Source organism: Ahaetulla prasina, chromosome 13 (assembly GCF_028640845.1).
Source record: "Ahaetulla prasina isolate Xishuangbanna chromosome 13, ASM2864084v1, whole genome shotgun sequence".
In the NCBI taxonomy this organism is placed as follows: domain Eukaryota; kingdom Metazoa; phylum Chordata; class Lepidosauria; order Squamata; family Colubridae; genus Ahaetulla; species Ahaetulla prasina.
Window position 1 is genome coordinate 17623214 of NC_080551.1, and position 14018 is coordinate 17637231.

Sequence of the window (14018 nt, forward strand, 5' to 3'; positions counted from 1 at the left end):
GCCCCTGAGATATTGGAAGACTGCTATCCTGTCTCCCCTAGTCCTTCTTTTCATTAAACTAGACATACCCAGTTTCTGCAACTGTTCTTCGTATGTTTTAACCTCCAGTCCCCTAATCATCTTGGTTGCCTTTCTCTGCGCGCTTTCTAGAATCTCGACATCTTTTTCGTATTGTGTTGACCAAAACTAGATGCAGTATTCTAAGTGTGACGTTAACCAAGACCTTATAAAGTGGTACTAAAACTGGCAGGAAATTGCTGTGGGGTAGGCAAAACCTTTTGATCAAAATTAATGGCGCGTCTCGTACCGGAATAAGAGCGTTCAAAATATTTGCTGGCCAAGGGAGATGAACGTGGAAGTGTGTGTTGTTCCCACAGCGAGGTGGGTTCCCGTTCTTCGATACCATGGATGTTACTTGAGCTACATCAGTGGGACACTCCCGTAGTGATGAAACATCTCATTAGCAAGGGACTGATTGGGGTAGAGACGAGAGACAGTTAACGCCTATTCCCACAACTGACATGTTGTTTTAAGGAATGCAAGGCCTGAATCTGCAGCTGCAACTCTTCGGGTCAAGTAGGAGTTTGAAAGGGATGAAACTCGGGGAAACTCCTAATTCATTGTTCCAATTTGGCTGACCCACATTTTGTTTGTACAGTAACAACACCCACTGGGGGGAAGGGGGGGGAAAGACAGCTTTAAATTCTGCAAGCCATAAAGCTTACATCTAAACCATCAACAAGCAAATTATCCCCAGGTACGGAAGAACTGTACATGCTAACAATTCATATATATGAAGAGATAATTTAAATAATTGTCTTGAAATTTATGTACTTTTATTGTAGTTTTGATTTGATCTGCCTCACATTTTCTATTTCCTAAGCTTATGGGATGGAGATTCAAAGCAAGGAAATAGAATGGTCTCACCAATCCAGTTAATAAAACTCAGTTTCAAGAGATAAAAAAATGATTTTGGTAGTTACACAGATTTGTCTTTTTTTTCCTTGAAAAAAATGCCACATCCAACAAAACCCACAGAAGTTTATGGCAGCTTAAAGAGTAATTACATTATGACACAAGCTTTAATAAGTCTTTGAAATTGCCACACAACATTTTGGGGGTACAACCTACCCTTAGAATCTTTTAATGTGCAGATCTAATGGAGTTCCCCCCCAAAAAAGGATTTGAATTGGAGAAAGAGAAAAAAAAAACACTTATTCAAATTGGTGATTCTACCCTTTCAGGAGAACCTTTTACCCACAGTCCCTGGTTAACAATGAAATATCTCTTGAAAAAGATGTGTCTTAAGTCTTAAAAAATACTAGATTTGGGGTAGTATGGAGAACTTTTTTTTGTTTTGTATAATCTTCAGCATTCTGGTAAACCTTCAGCCATATTATAAATAAATAAATAAATTAAATAATAATAATAATAATAATAATAATAATAATAATAATAATAATAATAATAATAATAATAATAATAATAAAAGCATGGTGATGCTTTATTGTTCTTTATGAGCCATCACAGGAAACATCATGTTTTGAAGGACAGTTCAAGAGCCTGTAATTAAATAGAAAGTAGACTTACTTTCCAAAATTGTGCATCATATTTTATCTCTTAATCCCTTAGAGTAATCAAATTGCCGGTGTTCTTTTTTCTGCAATAGTCACAATATCTAAAGCACAGGTAAATGCCATCCGGTCAACCTTGGCTGATCTCAAGTACTAGGGTCAGACTTGGTTAAAGCTTGGATAGGAGATCATCAGGAAGCCCCAAGGCTACAAACCAGGGCTGGGATGCTGGCGGTTCGCAAGGGTTCAGGAGAACCTCTAGCTAAGAATCTGTGCAATTTGGAGAACCCCCAAATCCCACTCCTGGCTGGCCCCGCCTATCCTTCCCTTCCCAGGAGTCCCCACATGACCCATTTTGGATGCAGGTAAGTGCAGGGCCACGTGGAGGCTCAGGGAGGGCGAAAAACAGGCCTGCTGGAAGTTCAGGAAGGCTGGAAACGGGCCCAGATGGCCTCCGGAACCTGGGGAGGCCGTCTTCAACCTCCTGGAGACTCCATAATATGAACAAGTCTTTGGACAGCGCTGGCTCTTCGGCTTTGAAACGGAGATGAGCACTGCCCCTTAGAGTTGGGAACAACTAGCACATTTTTGCAAGGGGAGCCTTTACCTTTACCTTATTACCATGTAGCACCAGAGTTACTACTATGGATAAACCAAAGGTGGGGAAAAAAGAGGAATTGGATTCTATGACACAAATGAAGGGGAGATCTCAAGGGCGCACGATTTGGCATGCATATGTCTTTCCCATAAGAAAGCGGTTAGTTGATTTGCATGTTTCTTTATACATTATGTAGATTCTTAGTTAAACATTGTTCTTAGTTTGAAGAACTCATTGCGGGGGGGGAAGCAAATTAGAGAAAGCTGCCTTCACTGCAGGCAGGCTCCACACGTCATAAGTCAAAGTTTCTCTTAACCATGGTTTGTTTTCTACGTCAGAACCAAATGTGTCACATTATGGTAAATTCTTATGTATAAATACAGCCACTGTGGTTCATCAACTTGTTGCACCAGCTAACCTTTTGTGGCTCATTCAGCAGATGATGATTAAACAAGCCATGGTTTAGTGCAAAGCATAACCCTAGCCAATTCCAGGTTTTATCTGAGCCTCCAGGTCAGATTTTTTCCTTCCAACCTGTTGTGGTCCAGCAGCAGCTTGCGGACCTGGCAGCGGAGTCAGACAGTGAGGAAGTTGGGGAGGACAACGGGCCAGTCCTGGAGTCAGGGGAAGGCCTGGACGAGGCTCTGCGTCAGAGGCGGAGATGGGGCCAGGGCCATCTGGGAGTGATGCGCAGACTCCAGAGCCTCCAGAGGTAGACAGCAGAGAGGCAGAGGAACAGGAGGAGCCTGTTCCTAGTGCACGCACGAGAAGAGCTGGCAGAAGGCAAGAGCAGCTGAAGCAAAAAGGACAACTCAGGAGTAAGGCCAGAAGATGATTGGCCCCTCCCATAAGGCTTAAAAGAGCAGCAACTAGGCGTTGAGTTCTTTGTAGAAAAGCAACATTGATTCCATTGCTTCTTGTCAGTGTCTCTTGAACTTTATGAGGTTTTTTCCCAAGAAAAGCCTTTGGCAAGTTGCCAAAGATAATAAAGGTTGCTGATAAAGCTGAAGGACTGTTGATTTGCTTTGGACTAAGCTGAGAATTAATTCATTCTGTTCTAATAAAATAAGTTTGTTCAGGACTGAATTGTGTTTGGTAATCACTACTTGGGCCTTGGTCACAACGCAACCCTACTTGGTTGCGTTTTCTGTCAAAAAAAATTAGAAAGAATATTATGGCAAAAAGTGAAATATAGGGGCCTCTGGTGGCTCAGACTGAAAGACAGTCTGTTTTAAAACACAGCTGCTTGCAATTACTGCAGGTTCGAGTCCCACCAGGCCCAAGGTTGACTCAGCCTTCCATCCTTTATAAGGTAGGTAAAATGAGGACCCAGATTGTTGGGGGCAATAAGTTGACTTTAGGATGAAGACTATTGCTTGACATATGTTGGAAGATAATTAAAAGTTGTACATATTTGGAACTTGGCCAATACTCTGTTCAGAAAAAATGCATTGTACGTTTGTTTGTGTGTGTTTGTTAAAAAAATTAAAAAATTAAAAAAAAGAAAAGAAACCAAAAGCATAAATTTACCAAACCTAAACCGAACTTGCTTTTTATCTGAGTTTGTCTACTGGGGTTGCTAACTTTGCTTCCAGATCATTAGTTCTTTTTTCCTAAAAACGGAGCCCCAGGACAAAACTACATTCCCCCACTCTCTGCTGTCATTCTGCTTCAGCTAAATAACTTGTTTGTGTTGACCTGTGCAGAAAGAAGGACTTTTGGATTTATTCCCCTACCCCCCCACCCTCATTTGGGATAATGCTGAGGATGTTTTGTACTGGAAGGAATTCAAAAGCTGAGGTAAAGAACAGACAATTTCTTCAACAATACAAGCCCCGTATTCTCTTCTGGCAAATTCGCCAGTGACACTTTTAAACAGTAAAATAAAATAACACACACACACACCCCCTCCAAGAAATGGATGAGCTCTCGCCCAAAATGCCATGTTAATTGATAGGTGGTCTGCATAGTTCCTGCTATTATCTCATACACTGTCATCCGCATTGTTTTAGCAGCAGGACAAGGCAACAGCCGAATATATCATCACCGATGTCCCAAGGGACTCGGAAGAAAAAAAAAAAATCACGAAACTCTAATTGACTTCTTATGTGGGCCGAATAACTCTTAGAGCAGCTGAAGACAGATTCTGAGAAATGTGAGCTCCTATTAAGATTAGCCTGTTTCGTTTTCCTTCCTTCGGGAATGGTTTTTCTAGGATCCTAGGCGGGGTTCGTGTCAAAAGGCGGTGTAGCTCGGGCTTAGCCTGTGGAAGGAACCAAAACCAACAGTGGCGTGCAAGCCATCTTTTATGATTGTCCTTGATGTGTGAACAGAGGTCTTTTTCAATAAACCAGGTTTAGTTAAGAAAACTAAAATCATGGCATCCGTCCCTTTCAATTCCTGGCAGATAGATGGTGAAGAAAGGGAGGTAGTGACAGATTTTATTTTCCTGGGCTCCAAGATCACCGCAGATGGGGACTGCAGCCAAGAAATTAAAAGACGCTTGCTCCTGTGGAGGAAAGCTATGGCAAATCTAGACAGCTTACTAAAAGCAGAGACATCAGCCTGCCAACAAAAGTGTATATAGTCAAGGCTCTGGTTTTCCCAGTTGCAATGTATGGCTGTGAAGGTTGGACCATAAGAAAGGCTGAGCGCCAAAGAATTGAGGCCTTTGAACTCTGGTGCTGGAGAAGACTCCTGTGAGCCCCTTGGACTGCAAGGCGAACAAACAAGTCAGTTCTAGAGGAGATCAACCCTGACTGCTCTTTAGAAGGCCAGATCCTGAAGAGGAAACTGAAATACTTTTGGCCACTTAATGAGAAGGAAGGACTCACTGGAGAAGAGCCTAATGCTGGGAACTATTGAGGGCAAAAGAAGAAGGAGACGACAGAGAACGAGGTGGCTGGACGGAGTCACTGAAGCAGTAGGCATGAGTTTAAATGGACTCCAGAGGATGGTAGAGACAGGAAGGCCTGGAGGAATGTTGTCCATGGGGTCGCGATGGGTCGGACATGACTTCGCAACTAACAACAACAACAAGAAGGTTTAAAACAAACATAAAGGATGAACCCAAGCAAACTGTTCTTCTTCTTTTTTGTCCAATATTGTCTGTTTCAGTGGTGGGTTCAACTTACCTTTACTACCGTTTTGCATCGTGTGCACGAGCGTTCTTCTGCACATGTGCAGATTACTTTTGATGATGTTTTGGGTCGGTGGGCGGAGCCTCCCGCCGGTTTTACTACCAATTCTATAGAAACGATCCGAACCGTGGGCAACCCACCACTGGTCTGTTTCTATTTTTAAAGATAACGTCCTTGTCTAAGTTTCATCTATAATTACAATGATAAATGATAAACAGATTTCCAGATATGTTTTGCTATCGATCCTCCTCAGCCCAGGGGGAAAAAAAAATACATATTTTATCTCTAATGAGATTGACCGAAAATGGCTTTTTACAGCTTTATTCAGTCAAATGCAAAACAGATAAACGTTGCTCTTTTCTTTAATGCCAAATTGGATGGTTTTACTTAATACCTCATTGTTTCATAAAAGAAAAAAAATCTCCTAAAAGAGGATAACTAATTGTGTCGGGTTATACGTGGTTGAGTTGGTTATTTGCAGGCTGTCTGAAGATCTGGCCATTTCTGTAACCACACAATTGCTTACTCTGAATTTCTGAACAATGAAATGCAGGACTGCAAGCTGGTTTATGTAATTATTTATTAGTTTGTTGCTTGATGATTCAACTTTGGCTGTCAAATCAATATGTGAATTCCCAAAGGATGGTATTTCAGTTAACCCTGAATATTAGTCTGCGTTTATACGACATGCTAAACGCAACCCCCACTTCTGTCCATTTGCTGCTATTTTACTTCTAATTGTGACCGTCTGTTTAATTAGAACCTTATAGACATTGTTTTGTCTGAACTAGGATGGCCTTTGTTTCAGTTTACAGAAATTGGAACTGAAACTTATATCAGACCTCAGAGTATTGTAAATTCAAAATGGGAATTTCTCCAGGTACAGCAATGCAGAAATGAATTATTAAGATGGATCTCATTCAGGGCTGAAATCCAGCAGGTTCTGACAGGTTCTGGAGAACCGGTAGTGGAAATTTTGAGCAGTTTGGAGAACCGGCAATACCTCTGACTGGCCCCAGAGTGGGGTGGAAATGGAGATTTTGCAATATCCTTCCTCCAGGAGTGAGGAGGGAATGGGGATTTTGCAGTATCCTTCCCCTGCCACGCCCACCAAGCCAGTAGTAAAAAAAATTGGATTTCACCACTGATCACATTTGCCTGTGAGCCTCAACCACATACATGTATGAATCATGGCAGAGTTTTAAGAAGACATGTTTTTAAGTGCCTCCTTCTCAGCCCTGTACCTATCTAGAAGGTTTAAAGTTTCATGTTTTGATTGTGGCGTCCTTGATGCTCTCTGAGCTTGGTTGTTTTCTTGCAGACGTTTCATGGCCCAGCTAGGCAGTATCATCAGTGCTGCAAGGGAGTGGGGTTTGCTCTCTGTTTATATACAAGTAGCTTGCCCTGTCAGTGTTTTTGATTGTTCCTTGATTAGGCTGTGGTTTACTTTTGATCTGAATTGGCAATTCCTCGATTGGGAAGTTGTGTACTGCTTGACTATTGGCCTAGTATTAATCTTGGTGTTTACATCTGCCTATGAGCAAGGGTGGCACGGTGGTTAGAGTGCAGTACTGCAGGCTACTTCTGCTGGCTGCCTGCAATTTGGCAGTTCAAGTGTCACCAGGCTCAAGGTTGACTCAGCCTTCCATCCTTCCGAGGTGGGTAAAATGAGGACTTAGATTGTTGGGGGCAAGAGGCTGATGGGACCGTCTGCTGCCACCGATTGCCTCCCACCGACCTGTGCGCTCTCACAGGGAGGGACTCCTTAGGGTGCCGTCGGCCAGGCAGTGCCGACTGGCGACACCCAGGGGAAGGGCCTTCTCTGTGGGGGCTCCCACCCTCTGGAATGAACTTCCCCCAGGACTCCGTCAACTTCCTGAACTTCGAACCTTCCGCCGCGAGCTTAAAACACATCTATTTATTTGTGCAGGACTGGACTAGAATTTTAATTTTTAAATTTAATTTTAATGGGGTTTTATCATTTTAATTGTAATTTTAAATTTTGGCCTATTTAAATAAGTTTTTTAATTAGTGTTTTATCTTGTATTATATTTGTATTTTTATCGGCTGTAAACCGCCCTGAGTCCTTTGGGAGATAGGGCGGTATAAAAATTTGATTAAATAAATAAATAAATAAATAAAATAAACTCTGTAAACCGCTTAGAAAGGGCTGTAAAAGCACTGTAAAGCGGTATATAAGGCCAAGTGTTATTGCTATCTGGGTTTTAAATGTTTTATTAGGGTGGTTTCCCCCCCCCCTAAAAAAACTGCTGGGCACTCCATTGAATTAATAATAAATAAGATGGATCTTACTTTTAATGAATTTCCTTTCGACCTGTGTCCTAACAGTAATGGTCATTCTTCACATCCTCCAGAGCTTAATACATTACATTTTATAATAAAAAAGGAACGGAATGAGTACATACCTCATGGGTACATGCCACTATTAATCTCTTGGAACTTGTCACACGGAACAATTGTGGACTCGTTTTAATTGAAACACTGTTTTCCAAAGCGGGCATTATGTGGGTATTTTGAACATAAGAGAAGGCAACTGGGCTTGGTTTTTCCTTGAAGACGTTTCACTTCTCATCCAAGAAGCTTCTTCAGTTCTGACTGAAGGAGGGTGGAAGGATTTATTCCATCCTCCATAGCTAACGACTAGATGACTGCAAGGAATATAAATCCTTCCATCCTTCACCATTCAGTCAGAACTGAAGAAGCCTCTCGGAGGAGAAGCGAAACGCCTTCAAGGGAAAAAAAATCAAGGAAGACCAGTGGCCTTTTGGAAAAACACCTTTGGGACAACCATGACCTGGATATGACTGAGAATCCTGGTAGACATCTAGAGAAGGACTGTTACGATGCAATGAATAAAATGTTAAGTAACACCAAACGAAAAACGCAACTCCTCTTAACACAGCGACCAGCAGAGGAAATTTTATTACGTTTTGGAGGAATCAAAAAGGACTTCTTAAAATATTCCGTATCTTCTCTCTCTTTGATCATCAACATTAATCTATTCATTTCTGCGCAGGCTAAGATTTTTTTAATTACTTCCCCTTCCAAATTTTATTTTAAGATATGGGGGAAATTTTATGATTGCTTAGAAAAGAAAAATAGATAAAAGATTTTGATATTGTAATAGGAGGACATTACAGTAAGTGTATTGTATTTGGGGTGGGGGGGGAAGTATTGTAATAGAGACATGGAAACTATAATTGCACCCCAGAACAACTAGACACAAGAACAGTTTTTTCCCCGAAGGCCATCACTCTGCTAAACAAATAATTCCCTCAACATTGTCAAACTATTTACTAAGTCTGCACCACTATTAATCTTCTCATTGTTCCCATCACCCATCTCCTTCCACTCATGACTGTATGATTGTAACTTTTTGTTGCTATCATTAAGGGTTAAATTGCAACCTATGACCATCATTTGTGTTGTAAATGCTGCACCTTTGATGTATTTTTTTTCTTTTTTCCTTTTTCTTTTATGTACACTGAGAGCATATGCACCAAAACAAATTCCTTGTGTGTCCAATCACACTTGGCCAATAAAATTCAATTCTATTCTATTCTATTCTATTCTATTCTATTCTATTCTATTCTATTCTATTCTATTCTATTCTATTCTATTCTAAAGGAAAGAAATGAAGATAGGAGGAGTAACCAAAAAGAAGAAGAAGTCACTGAAGAAACACCGAGATGACACACGGAAGGATTGATGTATTATGTGTTTGTCGGTGTAAAAAAATAAAAAAAACTTTACAAAAAGGACTTCTTTTGGAATTCAGTTCCACCCCAGATTTACAAGGTCCCCTTTCACCCCCAAATAATGTGCTGGCTGGGGTATCTGAGGTGACTTTTACATCCGCATATTTGTGGTTCCCTCGGATGGATGTTTTGGAGGCCTAGAAGCTGCTGAGCATCCCAAATGAGCTCTTGGGTTTCCCTAAAGTGACCGTTAATGTAAAAATTGGCTGGGTGTGTTGCAACTTGACAAACTCCCTGATTTTGTCATCTCAGGCTGGCGGGAATTTAAAACAATAAATAAAAAAGGAAAGGAAAGAAATGTAGAAAAACTCTGGAACTGATGCCAAAAGGTATAGGTTCTCCTCCCCCCCCTTTTTTTGTTTACAGATTGCATGATGATATGCAGGCCTAGATTGTATGTATATATGTGTATGTGTGTGTATGTGTGTGTATATATATATATATATGTATGTATGTATGTATACATATATTTTCTGCCTACTTGCAGCGAAGAATTTTGGCAAGTGGCATCGTGCGATTGTTGCGCCTTGTCTCCGAACAACGGAAGTCAACGCGGAACATCACGTTTTGCAATCGGCAGTCTATTTTTAATTTAACCAGAATTCGTGGCCTGCAGGCATTCGTTTTACAGGACAGGGACCGCGATTCTGTCGTCCCCCGCAACACCCCGCTTGCTCCAAAAAGCTTTCCCACCCTCAGCCATACCCAGAAGATGGCCTCCTTGCGAGTGCCATGGTTTGAACGTTAGGGGGGAATGCTCCATTGGCAAGGGTCATCGTTTTTGCTTTCTTGGCAGCCGTGTCTTAAGGCAGAACAAAGGGCCTTCCTGTGAGTCTAAGACTGGCTTTATGGCTAGCGAAGATGTGGCATGGAACAGACGTGCACATCTGGTGCCGTTTAATCGGCTGCAGAAAACAGGGCTGGCTATTTTGCTCGGGCGCTGAGAAGGGAGTCGCAGCGCAGATGCCTTTGATGTGTGTGTCAGGGTGGGAGTCGCCAGACCCTGTTGAAGGATAGTTTCATCCAGGGTGACCAGGAGACTGGGAGGTGTAACTGCTCAACATCTGGAGAAGGCAAAGTGGGTTCGCCATTCTGGATTCATAGCCCGGGTCCCTGGATGAGCAATAAGCAGTTAAGAGGTGTGGTACGCAACTGCAACTCCCACCCATCCCCAATGGGGAAGAGTATGAGCGAGGCTGGGTCCAGATGCTGCATTAAGCCATGAAGGTCGTTGGCTTGGTGTGCTGTATGGAGCCAGCAATTTTTTGCTTTGTCAAGAAACCTTCATGAAAACAAACCATTTTTCTCAAGTTGCCACCAGAGGTGGGTTTCAGCAGGTTCTGACCAGGCCTAGAGAACTGGTAGGGGAAATTTTGAGTAGTTCGGAGAACCAGTAGTAAAAATTCTGACTGGCCCTGCCCCCTTCTATTCTCTGCCTCCCAAGTCCCACTGATCAGGAGGAAATGGGAATTTTGCAGTAACCTTCCCCTGCCACGTCCACCAAGGCATGCCCACCAAGCCATGCCATGCCCACCAAGCCCCACCCACAGAACTGGTAGTAAAAATTCTAATGCGATCACACATTGCTCCCAGAAGCACGAAGCTGAAGCCTGAAGATGACGAATGAGACTTCGTCGAAACGTCGCCAAGACACTTCCAATTTTACACGGGAGAAAACCCGAACAACCAAAGACCTATATACAAACACCCGTGAAAACCTCAGAAAACAAATATATATATATATATATATGCATAACATTATAATCAATATTGTTATTACTATTGCTATTGGATTGTATTTGATTACAGATTAAATTGTATAGAATGACCAGAAATGAAGATCATATATATAATATATAATGTGTGTGTGTGTGTGTGTATATATATATATATATATATATAGGTCTTTGGTTATTCGGGTTTTTTCCCGTGTAAAATTGGAAGTGTCTTGGCGACGTTTCGACGAAGTCTCATTCGTCATCTTCAGGCTTAAGCTTCGTGCTTCTGGGAGCAATTGCAATTTTACATGGGGGAAAACCCGAACAACCAAAGACCTACATACAAACACCGTGAAAACCTCAGAAAACAAATATATATATATATATATATATAATATATATATAATCAATATTGTTATTACTATTGCTATTGGATTGTATTTGATTACAGATTAAATTGTATAGAATGACCAGAAATGAAGATCATATATATAATATATAATGTGTGTGTGTGTGTGTGTATATATATATATATATATATATAGGTCTTTGGTTATTCGGGTTTTTTCCCGTGTAAAATTGGAAGTGTCTTGGCGACGTTTCGACGAAGTCTCATTCGTCATCTTCAGGCTTCAGCTTCGTGCTTCTGGGAGCAATTGCAATTTTACATGGGAGAAAACCCGAACAACCAAAGACCTACATACAAACACCCGTGAAAACCTCAGAAAACATATATATATTTTCCCGTGTAAGGTTGAGAGTATCTTGGCGACGTTTCAATGAGGTCTCACTCATCATCTTCAGGCTGGTGCTTTCAGCTTCGTGCTTGTGCAAGCACAATATATAATGGAAATAATGGCTATAATTAAGGTGTATAATATTAAAGGTAAAGGTAAAGGTTCCCCTTGCACCCTACCCCTAAGGGGCGGTGCTCATTTCCATTCCAAAGCTGAAGAGTCAGAGCTGTCTGAAGACGTCTCCATGGTCATGTGGCCGGCAGGACTCAACGCCAAAGGTGCACGGAGATTTTACAGTATCCTTCCCATACCACGCCCACCAAGCCACACCCACAGAACCAGTAGTAAAAAAAATTGGAAACCCACCACTGGTCTTATAGTTTTAGTTGTCAGATAACGCTACGCAAAAGCTGCTCTTCCTTTGACGAAAACCATGACTGTCATTTCTTCAAAAAGGCAGCATGAACTCGGCCCATGCTTCGCAGAAATGCTTGGCACCTCCTTGGTCCCACCAAGTCAACGTCTCTGGGAACACAGCAACACGGATATCTGAGGCTTGAGGAGAAGACCAAGTTATCTGAGAGCCTCGCTGAGGCGAAGACCCTGGGACGGAGTTCACCATATGTCACGGCTCCTAAACGAGGAGGGTGGGAACTCGTGTGTCATGTTGTTTGGTAAACATCTCCAGAACATTAAGGCTGTGAGAGCTTTGCAAGTGACATAGGAGTGGCTTATTGCGGTTTTCCAAAATGCAAGCAACTTCTCCACGGGGACCAATTTTTTAACGTATGTGAGGACACAGCATAAAAACAACACGCTCCACAGTCCCTGGTGCCAAAGCTTATAACTTCTTCCATAAAGAGGCATGTATGCTGATGTATCTATCGGTCTTAAAACAACTTTATAGGCATGTATAACAGGCACCACCTTGCCAAAACTAAGTACTTCCAAGTCCTACAGATTTAATAAATAATATTCTTGTTAAATTCCAACTTAAACTGTGTGTGGGGGGGGGGAAACCTTGTGATATTCCAGCTGTAGCTGGATCGACTTTGATGAAAAATATATTTTGGAATTCTTTACTCAAATCCAGCCCTTTGAGGAAGGTTGAAATCCATGCATTCAACTACAGATTAAATTACTCTGAAATAAACACCCAGCGTTATCTTATAGATAACCTGCATTGTCATTTTTTTCCTGTGGGCATTCTGGCACACATTAAAAATGAAAGTCTGTTATAGGGGAAATGGGTGGGGTGAAAATTTGACTGACAGATAAAGCAGATGGTAGGTAGGTAGGTAGGTAGATGAATAGAATAGAATAGAATAGAATAGAATTTTTTATTGTCCAAGTGTGATGGGACACACAAGGAATTTGTCTTGGTGCATATGCTCTCAGTGTACATAAAAGAAAAGATACGTTCATCAAGAATCATAAGGTACGACACTTAATGATAGTCATAGGATACCAAAAAGCAATCAAATCATACTAGGAAACAATCAGACAGACAGGTAGGTAGGTAAGTAGGTAGGTAGATAGATAGAGGTGGGGGAGAGAGATAAACAAGCAAACAAACATGGATAGATACCACCTGGCTGTAACCCTACCTCTAGTTCTACACTTATTTAGTAAAAAGGCAACTCTTGGGAACAGGTTTGGACTTCTTTCTATGGTGGTAGCTCATAACAGGTATCAAACTTAGGAATCTTTGACCTTAGGATGCAAATCTAAAAAGTCAAATGCGATCATCCCTAGTTTGGGTAAATACACACCTGAGCCGACTTTTCCTTTGGTGTTGCCCCTAAGCGAGAGGTCCTGTGTCCCACGTGTGTGTGTGTGTGTGTGTGTGTGTGTGTGTGAATGTATTAATTCACACCCACCTCTCCAATTCCATGTGGTTTGAACTTGAGATCTACAGTTGTCAACCGGTCCTGGACAGCTTTGGGTGCAAGTAGGATGGATGGGGGGGGGGGCTATTCTGCCTGGTCTTCTAGCTCAGCCTCTTAAGGCTCAACCAAAAACTGTCTACCATTGACCTCACCCCATTCCTAAGAGGTCTGTAAGGGGCGTGCATAAGAGCACAAGAGTGCCTACCGTTCCTGTCCTATTGTTTCCTTTCATTATATCCAATTAATATAGTTATTACGTACTTATGCTTATATGTATGCTTATATATTATATAGTTATTGCATGCTTATGCTTATATATACTGTGCGACAAAAATAAATAAATTTAAAAATTTAAAAAAGGTACGTCAACCAGCCGCCCAGACGAGACTGGGTGCCCCATCCGAGTTTTCCAAAGAGGACTGGCAGCGTTAGCAAGTCTGGAGGGGAAGGGGGAACCGCGGACTCTTTCCCCCTCCCCAACCGCGCTGCTTTGGAGCAGGGGGTCTCCAAACTTGGCAACTTTAAGCCTGGAGGACTTCAACTCCCAGAATCCCCCAGCCAGCAAAGCTTTAAGCCACTTTAA